Source organism: Pteropus alecto, unplaced genomic scaffold (assembly GCF_000325575.1).
Source record: "Pteropus alecto unplaced genomic scaffold, ASM32557v1 scaffold186, whole genome shotgun sequence".
Classification (NCBI taxonomy): domain Eukaryota; kingdom Metazoa; phylum Chordata; class Mammalia; order Chiroptera; family Pteropodidae; genus Pteropus; species Pteropus alecto.
Window position 1 is genome coordinate 898,466 of NW_006439190.1, and position 10,885 is coordinate 909,350.

General features: G+C 41.8%; 1 protein-coding gene across 1 annotated transcript in view; it reads left to right on the forward strand.

Moving 5' to 3' along the window:
* Window positions 1-10,885, forward strand: part of AFF3 (AF4/FMR2 family member 3) — a 397,189-nt gene that overhangs the window by 33,157 nt on the left and 353,147 nt on the right. The gene's annotated exons all lie outside the window — the stretch shown is intronic.

Sequence of the window (10,885 nt, forward strand, 5' to 3'; positions counted from 1 at the left end):
TTTAACATCTCCTACTATGAGACTGGTGCCATACTCAACACCAAGAGTGGGGATAAAAACCGTCTCCGACAGAACTAATGCACAAAGGAGATACCGCTCTCTCTCTCTCTCGCTCTCTCGCATCTAGAGCAGGATAGCTTTGGGATGGGCTGCTGGGCTGCTGGGAGGTAATTTCTCCTCCCATGGGAGCCTCTGCAGGAGGTGGGAGGAGATCACTGGGAGTCGTGACAGGGGTGTAAGGGTTGACTAGATTTTTCCACGACCCTAAACAACTCAACGTCTCTTGAACCTATGTTGGCAGGACAAGCTGCAGGTGAGGGGAACTGAGCTTCTCTAAGGTTCCCCGTCACGATCCACACAGACTTCTGAGGCTGTTCTGCAGGTCTAAGGCTGTAGACAGCTCCTCTGCTCTAGTCAGGGCAGGATTGCTCAGCAAAAAGGAAAAACAAAGGCAAAGCAGCCCAGTCTTATGGGTAATTGTTCTGCAAGCAGAGCTGGGCTATTCCCTTTGATCAAGAGAAGGAAAAAAGTGTGCTGCACAATTAAGTATGACTTAAAAAAACAAAAACAAAAACGCATTCATGTAATTTCCACTATAACAGCTGAGATCTACTTTTGTGTTTCTTGAAAACTTAGAAGCTCTAAAGGATAGGTGGGGGCTGGGGTGGGATTTGGGGAGCAGAGCTCTCCTCCCTGTGAATTCCTATCCCACCTCAGACTGGAGCAGGACTTCAGTGACAGAGTGGCAGTGGAGGCTGGTGGAGAGATGGGGAGTGTGTGAGGTTTGTTGACTGGCTGTGCCCAACTCCTGTTAGAGGTGACTCTGGACTTCTGGTCTAGTGTTCGAACTTCTGATATGCCAGTCACAGCCCTAGACTTATAGTTCAAAAAGGGACCACTGGCAGTAAAATCCATCCCCCCGACTTCAGGTAGGAGGACCATGTCTAAACTATCTCGGACATTAAAAATCCATCCTATTTGTGAAGTCTCGGGAAACGATCTCTGAATCTCTCTAATATTATGAACACTTCATGTCAGGAAATTTAGCTTAAGAGCAGACTCAGATTCCTCATGCTTTAGTTCAAAGACCATTTCCTTTGGCTGTCTTCCTTTCTCTGTATTTGAAAACCAATATTAAATTGGCTTTCAGCTTTCTTTTTTTCCCAGGTGGAATAATTTCACTTCCAGTCACTTCAATTTAGAAGAAAAAGTTTGCTAGGAAAATTCAAATCAAGTAAATATAAGCCCCCTTTTTAAGGGAAAAGAAATAGGAGCAAGAGAGGGGAAAAATGGTTTCTCTGCTAACAGTGTCCCATCTGAAGTTCAGGCTACCCGAGATGAGGTAAAAGTTTTATGTTAAACTTTCATCGCTGCAGAATTAATCGGTCGCTACCCATTCCCCCTCCAGCAAGAGCCAGAGATTACTTTACTTTGTGGATCTTGTGGGTTTTCTTTGTGAATTTAAAAGCAGATCTGTGAATTAAAGAGATTTAGGAGCAACTGTTCTTTGCTTTTGCTAAAGTCTCTGCTTTCTCTGGAACAGAAGTTCTTAATCTTTAGGGAGAATCATAGACCTATTAGAAAATCTGATAAAAGCTGAGAACCCTTTCCTAGAAAAATATGTATATGTATATACAGGAACTAGTCTATACAATGTCATTGAGTCCCTGGACCTCAGGTTCTAATACCCAAACCTAAAGTTGGCTGCATTTTAATCAGAGGTAAAAATGAGCCATTTTGCATAAAACTCTTAATTTATGACCAGAAAGAAAAAAAGTTACTTTTTTCTTTTTGTAGAAGAGTAAAACACGTTCCTATTGAGGTATAGTTCTCTGTGACATAATTGGATATTTAATTTAGTTTAAATTGAAAATGCTTTTTTATTTCTGAAGTGTTCCCATCAGAAATCCATAGTATCTAATGAAATTTAATTTTGAATGTGATTCGGTGTCACTCTCCTCCTTACAATGCGGTGAGCCATGTCGGGAAACTCAGCCACCAGGGTGGTGGCTTCTTCTCCCGCCTCTGCCACTGGCAGGTTATATGGACCTGGGTACCTCTGTCACCTTCTTGGGCCTTCCTGTCTGTAAAATGCTGCATTCAGACTCTGTTTTTTGAGCTTTATTTTTCTGTATTTTAATTTTCCATCTCTATGACTGCTTTTCCAGAGTTTATTGAGATGTTTGCACAGCACTTTTATAATCTTGTAGGGCAGCTCGGAAGAAAGTGAGTGGAAGAAAGGTGTGATGAGATGTTGGTACAGAGGGCTCTGGCCACAGTTACTCATCAGAGCACATGTGCCATTTATCCCACCTCAGCCAGCTGGGTTCCAGATATTGTATAGCAAAATGGAAACTCAAATGGCTCCTCTCTCCCAGCCCACGTACACACTTTAAGGATATAGGAGGTATGGGACCTGAGATTTCCTAAACAATTTTCTTCAGTTCAGTCCCACTACACTAACAAAATGCCATGGTAAATGACCTGATTCATAGATATTAATTTATACACATATTTCCATGATCAATGTTGGCGCCATAGATTTGGAATAAAAAGACTTTCCTCGTGTGTCATTATTAGTATTTCAAAAGCAGTTATATCTTATCCAAGTAAAACTGTTCAGTCCAGATAGTTGGATGATTTGGATGGATTGTTGAGTGTTTCTGCTTTGTGTGATATTTAAGAATACCCAACTCTACTCCACTTCATTAAGGTTAAAATGAGAGATCAATGATTTGGTGCATGTGAATGGATTCCAACTTCAAGTCAGATGCGTATTGCCTCTTAGCCTAATAGCGTTCAAGAGAATAGGCCCAAAGAGCTTGGTGAAATGCAAAGTCACGTTTACTTCAGAATAAGAGTAGGTAAATCTGGTTCCCAGGTTAAGGATGCCTTCTTGTTCAGCAGATTTCTTGGTTGGCTCACATCCTCCTGGTCCTTTTAAAAATTCCACATCAAGTGGAAAAATCTTAACATTCCATTAGTGGCTGAAGCTGTGCATTATGGGAAATACATTATTGATGATCACTACCTGGATTGTACCCTGATGGCATATTTCCTTTGTATCACCGCACCACTGCAGGGTTGCATGTTGATACATTTCCTGCACCATCCTTGGCCCTGGGAGAGTTTGTGACATGTATCACAACTTGGATAGATGGTGTATGTGTCGTCTCCATTGGTACCAAAGGGTGGACTGGGGAGAAGGGATTCAAACAGATCTCACTAATTAGCTGTTGGTTTCTGCAGTATAGTGATGAATGTCAGCTTTTTTATACTCAACTGCTGAACTGAATCTGCACATGTGAAAGAGATTTTTCACTGTCGCAGGAGCAGCAGTGGAAAATCATTTCCGTTTTCCATTGGTCAGAGAGACAGAAGGCGGTCAGACTGGGAAGAGACAGGTTCAGATAGACGTAGAAGGGCCCCGGTGGTGGGACTGCAGGTTCTGTTTGGATCATGGCAACGATTGCTCATGCTTTTTGGTGTGCCTTTCATCACTGCAATTAGCTTCTTGTCTGTGAGTGTTTGAATACAGAATCTGTGGTTGTCACACAGTCAGTGTCAGAGTTGCTCAACGCTGTGCTCACTTGTGTGCTTGAGTGCACGTATTGATGAGCACACAGGTGTTAAATTAGATTGGTTTCTATCCATTGTATGAAGTCGCCGGGCACCAACTAATCCTCCTCTTGTGAGGTTTCTGAAGTCTGGGTTATAGGAAAATGAGGAATAATCAGATAGTTTCAATCAAGTAGGAATTATAAAGAGTCACTTAATTAAAAAATTTTTCATCACATTTCACCTAAGGGAAAAAAAATTAAACAACCTTTGGTAGAAAATAGACATTTAGATAAGATGTATACATTTTCCATAACAATGCACTTGACTTTCATTTACCTCTATTGTATTAACATAATTTGTACATACTCAATATCTAAACTCCCTTACTCTCCAGCTCAGAAAATCACAGGTGAAATTGTTCTTCAGGAGTTATGTTTAAATGCAAATTAGAAAGACAGTTTCAGAAATTCATGAGCAGTTCTGCTCCTTGGGGCGTCTCTTGGCTCAAGACAGGGCTCTTATTACTGAAATGGCTCATTAACTAGCCTTCTTCCAGAACAGGGCCCCTCTGCAGGCACCCTGCCCCAGTGCAGGCCACAGCAAAGGGCCCACTTACAGGCAGGCAAACTAATTAAAGTGAGAGCTACAGAGACAAAATGGAAATAGAAGACCTGTACCTGTAGCAATAATTTTCCATTAAAGGTCTCATTTAAAAACAAAAAACAAAAAACCAGAAGATGCTACCGAGAAAGGGGGAAACACTAAGAATCAGAATTAGGCCATTAGGGCTCATGCAGTGCAGTTTTGTGTACCCAGGTCAAAGTGTGGAGAATTATTTCAGTGGACCTGAATGTGTGATGTGGCACATATTTGGGGTATCAAACTTAGGATAAATTTGAGTCCATTTGTAAGTGATTTTTTTCCTCTTCTGTGCATAAAATTAAGTAAAATATAACCATTTGCCTTAGGTGTCATTCCGAATCTATGGGAAAACCCAGGAAGTATTCTGAATCGGTGTAGGTGGTGGGAAAGTGGAGCCATCTCTTTCTTACCTACTTCCATTTTCCACCTTGTTTAAAACAGTTTCAGCAGAAGTCTTCAAGACCCATGCTTTCCCTGTTCATATGAAACCTTAACAAAGAAATGTTTTTCTAGCAAGTGTGTAGACTGCTTTCTAACTGTTTCTGTGCCATAATAACGAAACAAAGGAGCTGAGTTAGTGAGAAGTAAGTGCTTCTAGTAAATGCTAAGAACAGCTTTATCTACAGTGAACACTCAACATAGAGTAGTTAAAGGTCATGTGAATCTAAGAGTTTGGAAATTGTACAAACTATCAAGAAAAAAATTAAAGGTATCATGTGTTGTTTTAGGGTCCATTTCTGATCAGATCAGGTGTGTCAAAAAGCATCCTGTTTCACAGAATAAAATCACCTGAGAGCTTTGTGTGTTCATACATACTTAACCATTCATAGGTGTTGAGGCATTTCTTTATTATGATGGTGCCAGGTTTAACAAAGGAATAAAGAAGCAAATGCAATATTTCTATTGAGCAGAAGTGGTGGCAGATCTGTAGCTGAAAGGTGGCTTCCGCCTCCGGAGTCAGGTGAGGAGTGGTGAGAAGGAGTTTGGGACATATCCTTGACACTTTCTGGTTTTTTACAGACTCCGCTTAGAGTCCTGACACCCTGCAGTCATTCTCTGTCCTTTCTAGCCTGTTATAAATTCTTCATATCATTAATCTCTGTCTGCAATTACCTTATTCATTTTCTGGTTTATTATGCCTCCTCAGCATAATAAGGATGGTGTCTGTCTTGTTTGCTGCTATATCCTGGGTGCCTACAGCAGTGCCGTTCATGCAGCTAAGGGCTAGTAACTTTTGTTGAGTGAATGAAAATGGCATCCACAATAAGAAGCAAGGTAGTATGGATATTCCATGAAACTCTGCATGGTGTCACTGTTTATCTTTATCTGTTCTACACCCCATCCCCCGCCCACGATTTCTATAAAATTAAAGGAAATGACATTGCTTGAGGCTTACCTGAATCATGAGTCAACCAACTATTGCAGCTCTGGGTGTAAATAATTTTCTTGGACTTGCTTCTGTCCAGATATTCTTGTGAAGAGCTGTTGTGTCCTCCCTGTGGCCTCTAGGATCTGAGGATAGATAGATTGTTTTGTCTCTACAGTGCACAGACATGTCAAATTCTCTCATTTCTTGTTCATGATTTAGACAGTGGAAATCAAATTAGTTCCCCATCCCGCCCCCCCACTATATCTGGGCCTCAAGATATGTTTCCAGATCAATAAGACTGAGCCGAAACCTCCAAGTAATACATTGACTTCTGTTGCTCATTTTTTGATTTGGCCATAGGCCTGACTTCTCAAAGTAGGGCTAGATGATGAGTTATTATTTAAACCAAAATGGACTTCAAGTTATATTTTATGATTATATTACCCTGCTTAGGCTTTTCAGTAGAAAATGGATCAAACACTACAAGCTCAGTCAACAGTGGATTACACAATGTGAATTACACAAAGTAAATTTAAGGCATGTTTTTTAATATATATGTTTTCAGGAGCTTTCGGTCTTGAGGGGAGTCACGACATTTACATTTAGGAGTAGTGAGTTGTGGTTTTGGGTTAGTTGGAGATAATTCCAACTGGAGAGAAAGGTTAGATTGTGGAGGGATTGGAAGTCAGCCAGAAGAGCTTGCGTGTTTTCCTGGATACAGTGGGGACCACATCAGTTTAGGAAACAGGACAAAATGTTGTGGAAGTTAAATCTTAGACAGATTGTTCTGGGCTAGAGGCATGGATTGAGGAGGGAGATGTTGGAAATGTCTGAATGAGGACATCGTTGCAAGAAGCGAGCTGTAGTAGATAAAGGCCTGGGCTGCAAGAATGCAGAAGAATGGACGAGAACAGAAAGAATGAACCTGTGCAACATCTCAGAGCCAAGCTGTAGGACCTGGAGATGTACCATCTGCTGAGATGAGGGGAGAACAAATTGGAGAAGACGTTAATCCTGTGACTTAGTAATAGAATGGGCTGTTTAGAGTCATGTGGATGGTGGGAGCATTGATATGACAATACGTTAGATCTTTATAGCATTCTATAGATGTGAAAAAACACTTGATTCTTACAGCAACCCTCTGGACCAGGCAGGAAAGGTATTTGACTCTCAGAAAGCTTAGAAAATGAAAGTATGTGGCTAATAAAAGTAGAGAAGACGGCATATAGCATAAGTTCTTTGGGACTTAATCTAGAAGGTGATAAATTCTCATCCGAATATGCTGAATTCGAGTTGATGGTAGAAAATCCAAGTGGAATGCTGAGGAAGCATTGAAGATATAAAGTAGGTGCTTGAGACAGAAGTCCTAGGTATGCTAACTAAACCAATAATCAAAGCTCTTTGGGAAGGAGATGTAGAGCAAGGAGATAGGAGGCCAAGGACTTGGCCTTGGAGACCCTGTGTCACTAGGGCAGCAGAAGACTCTAGCAGGGAATAGCTGCAGGAGCAAGAGGGCAGAGTTATGCAGTGTCTGGAAAGCAGAGAGAGGGACACATGCGTCACTAAAGGGGGCACGTGGCAGGACAGTCTGCGGTTGTGTGACGGGGAAGGGAAGGATAGGTTGGCAGGAGAGAGTCAAGATGACAGACAGGAAAGAGAAGGGGTGTGCTCTGGGTCCAAGTGGATGTGCTCTGGGTCCCAGGGTGACGCTGAAGAGAAAGGGGCACTTCTTCCTTCAGTACTGTGAGAGGATGACTGCATTTTGTTGTCACATATAGAGCAAATGCCCCCAAGAAAAACCATGGAGCACATCTTTTCACTTTTACCATTTTTTCCTCCTTTTCAACCCTTATCAGAAAATGTCTTTACTTCTCACAGAGAGGATGTACCATTTGTACTCCATTACGTGATACTGTGTTTCTTCTCAGTCCAAAGAACAGTAGGAAAACTGAGACTGAGGTAGATGATAGCTTGTATATTACATATGTTTCTTTGTAGTGAAATGTTACATAAATGTTTGCTGCTTTTGTGATAATTCTGTGCAAAATTTCAAAGGTTCTAATTTTAAAAGATGATAATTTGATATTTAGGCTTAGAAATACTAAAATGATTTGATTTGGTAGATATTTGTTAATTTTTAAATGTGGATCTGTATGATCTGATAGAAAATGTACGGTTTTCAGGTTAGCAACTTTCTGTTAATAAAACATAGCCTGTCTTCATAGATAAGGGGGTTTGAGCTACCTGCATCTGAGGTGGGGTTGTGCAGGCATGGGTCATCGCCACCAGTCAGCACACTTCATTTAGATACCAAGGTCACCAGTCACCAAGAGAGAAAGTGAGTGTCAGCGTCATCTCCAAAGGGGTAGAAGGGGGTACAGGGCTCTGCAGCCTGACATCCACAGGGAGGGTGGAACGCGGGGCGCTGACTGCACACCTGAGCAGAGCACCTCAGTCCTGTCCTTGCCCTCATGCCCTAGCACAAAGGGGACAGAAACCAAACACTGCTCCCACGCTCCAGTCCTTCTCTGGGTGTTAGGAAGACAGCCTACGTGCAGGGCAGAAAGCAGTTGAGTCTGGCCAACGCCAGAGCCTGTGTTCTTTCTGCTGTCCCCTCCCTCTGGCTTCCTTTTCATTTCATCTGAGCTATGACCGCAGGTCTATGTTCCTCTCTTGTTGCTAAATGCTGGTACATAATCGAGGGGACATGGCTTCCAGCTGCCTTAGGGAGCAGGGAGCAAAGAGATAGAGGGAAGAAAAGGCTGAAAAAAGAGCAGAGGGAAAATTGTACAAAGCCTCCATCTAGCCAGAAGCGGCTGTGGCTTCCCGTAGGTATTTGATGACAAACCAGACCTCCTCTAGGCCCCTTATCTCCTTGCTCTTGCTTCCTGTTTAGCCCTTACTCACAGACATGGTTAGCACTCCTGCTCCTGGTTCCCTGATGTTACCACACACTGGATTCCTCCAGGGAGTGGAAACCATCCCGACTGCAAGCTGTACCAAACCAGAAACGTCAACTAAATTATCGTTAATGAAATCATTTTCTTTTTTAATCATAGAGTCAACCAAAGGGAAAAAAGATTTGCTTTAATTGCAGGCACTTGGAACACCCAGCCTGGGGTTAAATATCCTTTCATCTTGCATGATTGTGACAGACAGAGTAGGCGTTCTTAGCTCTGCTAATGCTTATGGTTTGGGGATAATTAAATTGGGTTAGGGAGGCAACATGAAGAAACTAGGTGGTTGAAAGGAAAATAGAATCCCCATCAGTTAAGGGCAGAAAGAGGTTTTAAAAACTGATGGAAATGAAGCTGATGGAAATTGCTTACCAAGTTTGGCACATGTGAGACACAGAAGCATAGGGCTGGAAGAACAAATAGTGATGCAGACAGAGGTTGTGTAGGCATCGAGGAAATAACAGTTTATTCTTACTGGGGGGATTGAGAAAGGGGCTTCTCAGCTGAGTGGGCCTTGAGGGGAGGGACGTTTGAGGATAAGGGAATACAAGGGAAAGTTGGAGGTGGAAATGTGTAGGTATGTGTTATTGTGTCCAGGAAACACAGATGATCTTCTGTGTTTTGGACTTTGTTGGTTAAAAAATGGCAAGATTATTAAAGCAGAATTCACTGTGACAGGCTGTATTTTAAGGGCTAGAATCCTGTGGTTGTGAGAGGGATAGATCGTGTAATCAGTCAGAAGCCAGGGGGACCAGTTAGGACCCTGCGGCAGCAGCCTAGGCACACACTGGTGATGAGAAAAGGTACCCAGACCGGTGCCCAGGCTGGTCTGAGCCAGCTCCAGCACACCACTGGGTCCAGTGGGTTGTGAACAAACATGCTGGGTCCAGTTTTGAATGGCTTGAATTTAATGCATCGCTGGAACATCCATGTGGAAAGAGTCTAACAGGCACTGGGAACTTATTTACAGCTAGAACTCAGGAGGGAGGGCAGGGGCTAGGAGCCATCAGCATTAGAAGAGAGAAGGTGGCGAGGACTGGGACGCAGATGGAATTTACAGAAGTGGGCTTAGAATGGAACCTTGGAAAATACCTGTGTAAGGGGCGAGCTGTGGAAAATAAAAGCAAAGCGAAGAACTGAGGAAGAGAAAGCAGTAGGAAGGGTGAGGTGAGACTTGGAGAAGGCGGGATGGCAGGATCTAAGACAGCAGAGTTCAAGCGGCAGAGTGGTGTCGCCGGGAGAGTAGGATGTTTTGGCTCCCAATTTATGAACATAACATTTTAATCAGAATTGGCCCAGCATGAATTAATTTTCATGAAGTTCCTGAGGGAACATCATTAAGCCAATTTAATTCCTTCCCGTAATCAATTTTCCATAGAGTGATGTTAATCTGTTTCCAATTTTCCCCGTTTTCATATTCATCTTAATTAAGTTATTTAAATCAGGATCAATTGTTTTCCTCATAAATATCATGATAAAGATTGAATTTATCAATAATTTAAAAAAATTATTGAATTACTGATTATTGGTACTGATTATATCCTCTGACATTCGTTTTCTTTTGAGGCCATCATTTCTGGGTCCAGTTTCCCTGAGTCTTTCTTTTTTTTTTTTTTTAATTATTAACAATAGATGATCCTTTCGGCACTATTTCATCTGTATAAATTTTAGTCTGTGGCCATTATAGCCATGCTAGTTTTACTTGTCTGTAACTACGAAACCACTAAGTCCATCTGCGTTGGTTTCTTTTTCCTGACATCTCACTTGAGCACAGAGCTTTAAGAGGCGAGGTGGGAATCTTTTTCCTGACATCTCACTTGAGCACAGAGCTTTAAGAGGCGAGGAAGATGAAGTGATTTGGAAAGGTCCTTCTCTAGTCTCTCATGTCATAAACTCAACAGAGTCAGTTAATAAAAGTCTTAAAGTCAGGTATTGGGGGAAGGTAGTTTCATTTCCTCAATTATAATAATAATTTTAAAATCGCGAATTTTCATAGTGCTTCAAAGTATGCACAAACACCATATTATTTCATTTGCTAGTCAACATAATAATAAAGATCTCACATATATTTCTATTTGTTCTGTGGCAATTATGTTAATATAGTCCAAGAATTTGAAAGCACCATATCTGATTTGGTAATGTTGGCAGCAGACTGATCGGTAGGTTCAAAAAGCCCCCACGGGATCCACTTGTGGTCGGTGCCATTTCAGTAAATTTGCCATAGCACATAGGCTGGACTTTGGGCTCAGAAAACTGATTTTACCTCCAAACTCTTAAGACTAGACTCATGTAATCTGAACTAAGAAGCCTGATGTGTGAAACTAGAATGCCTGTTTATTCATTTAAGCAGAGAAAG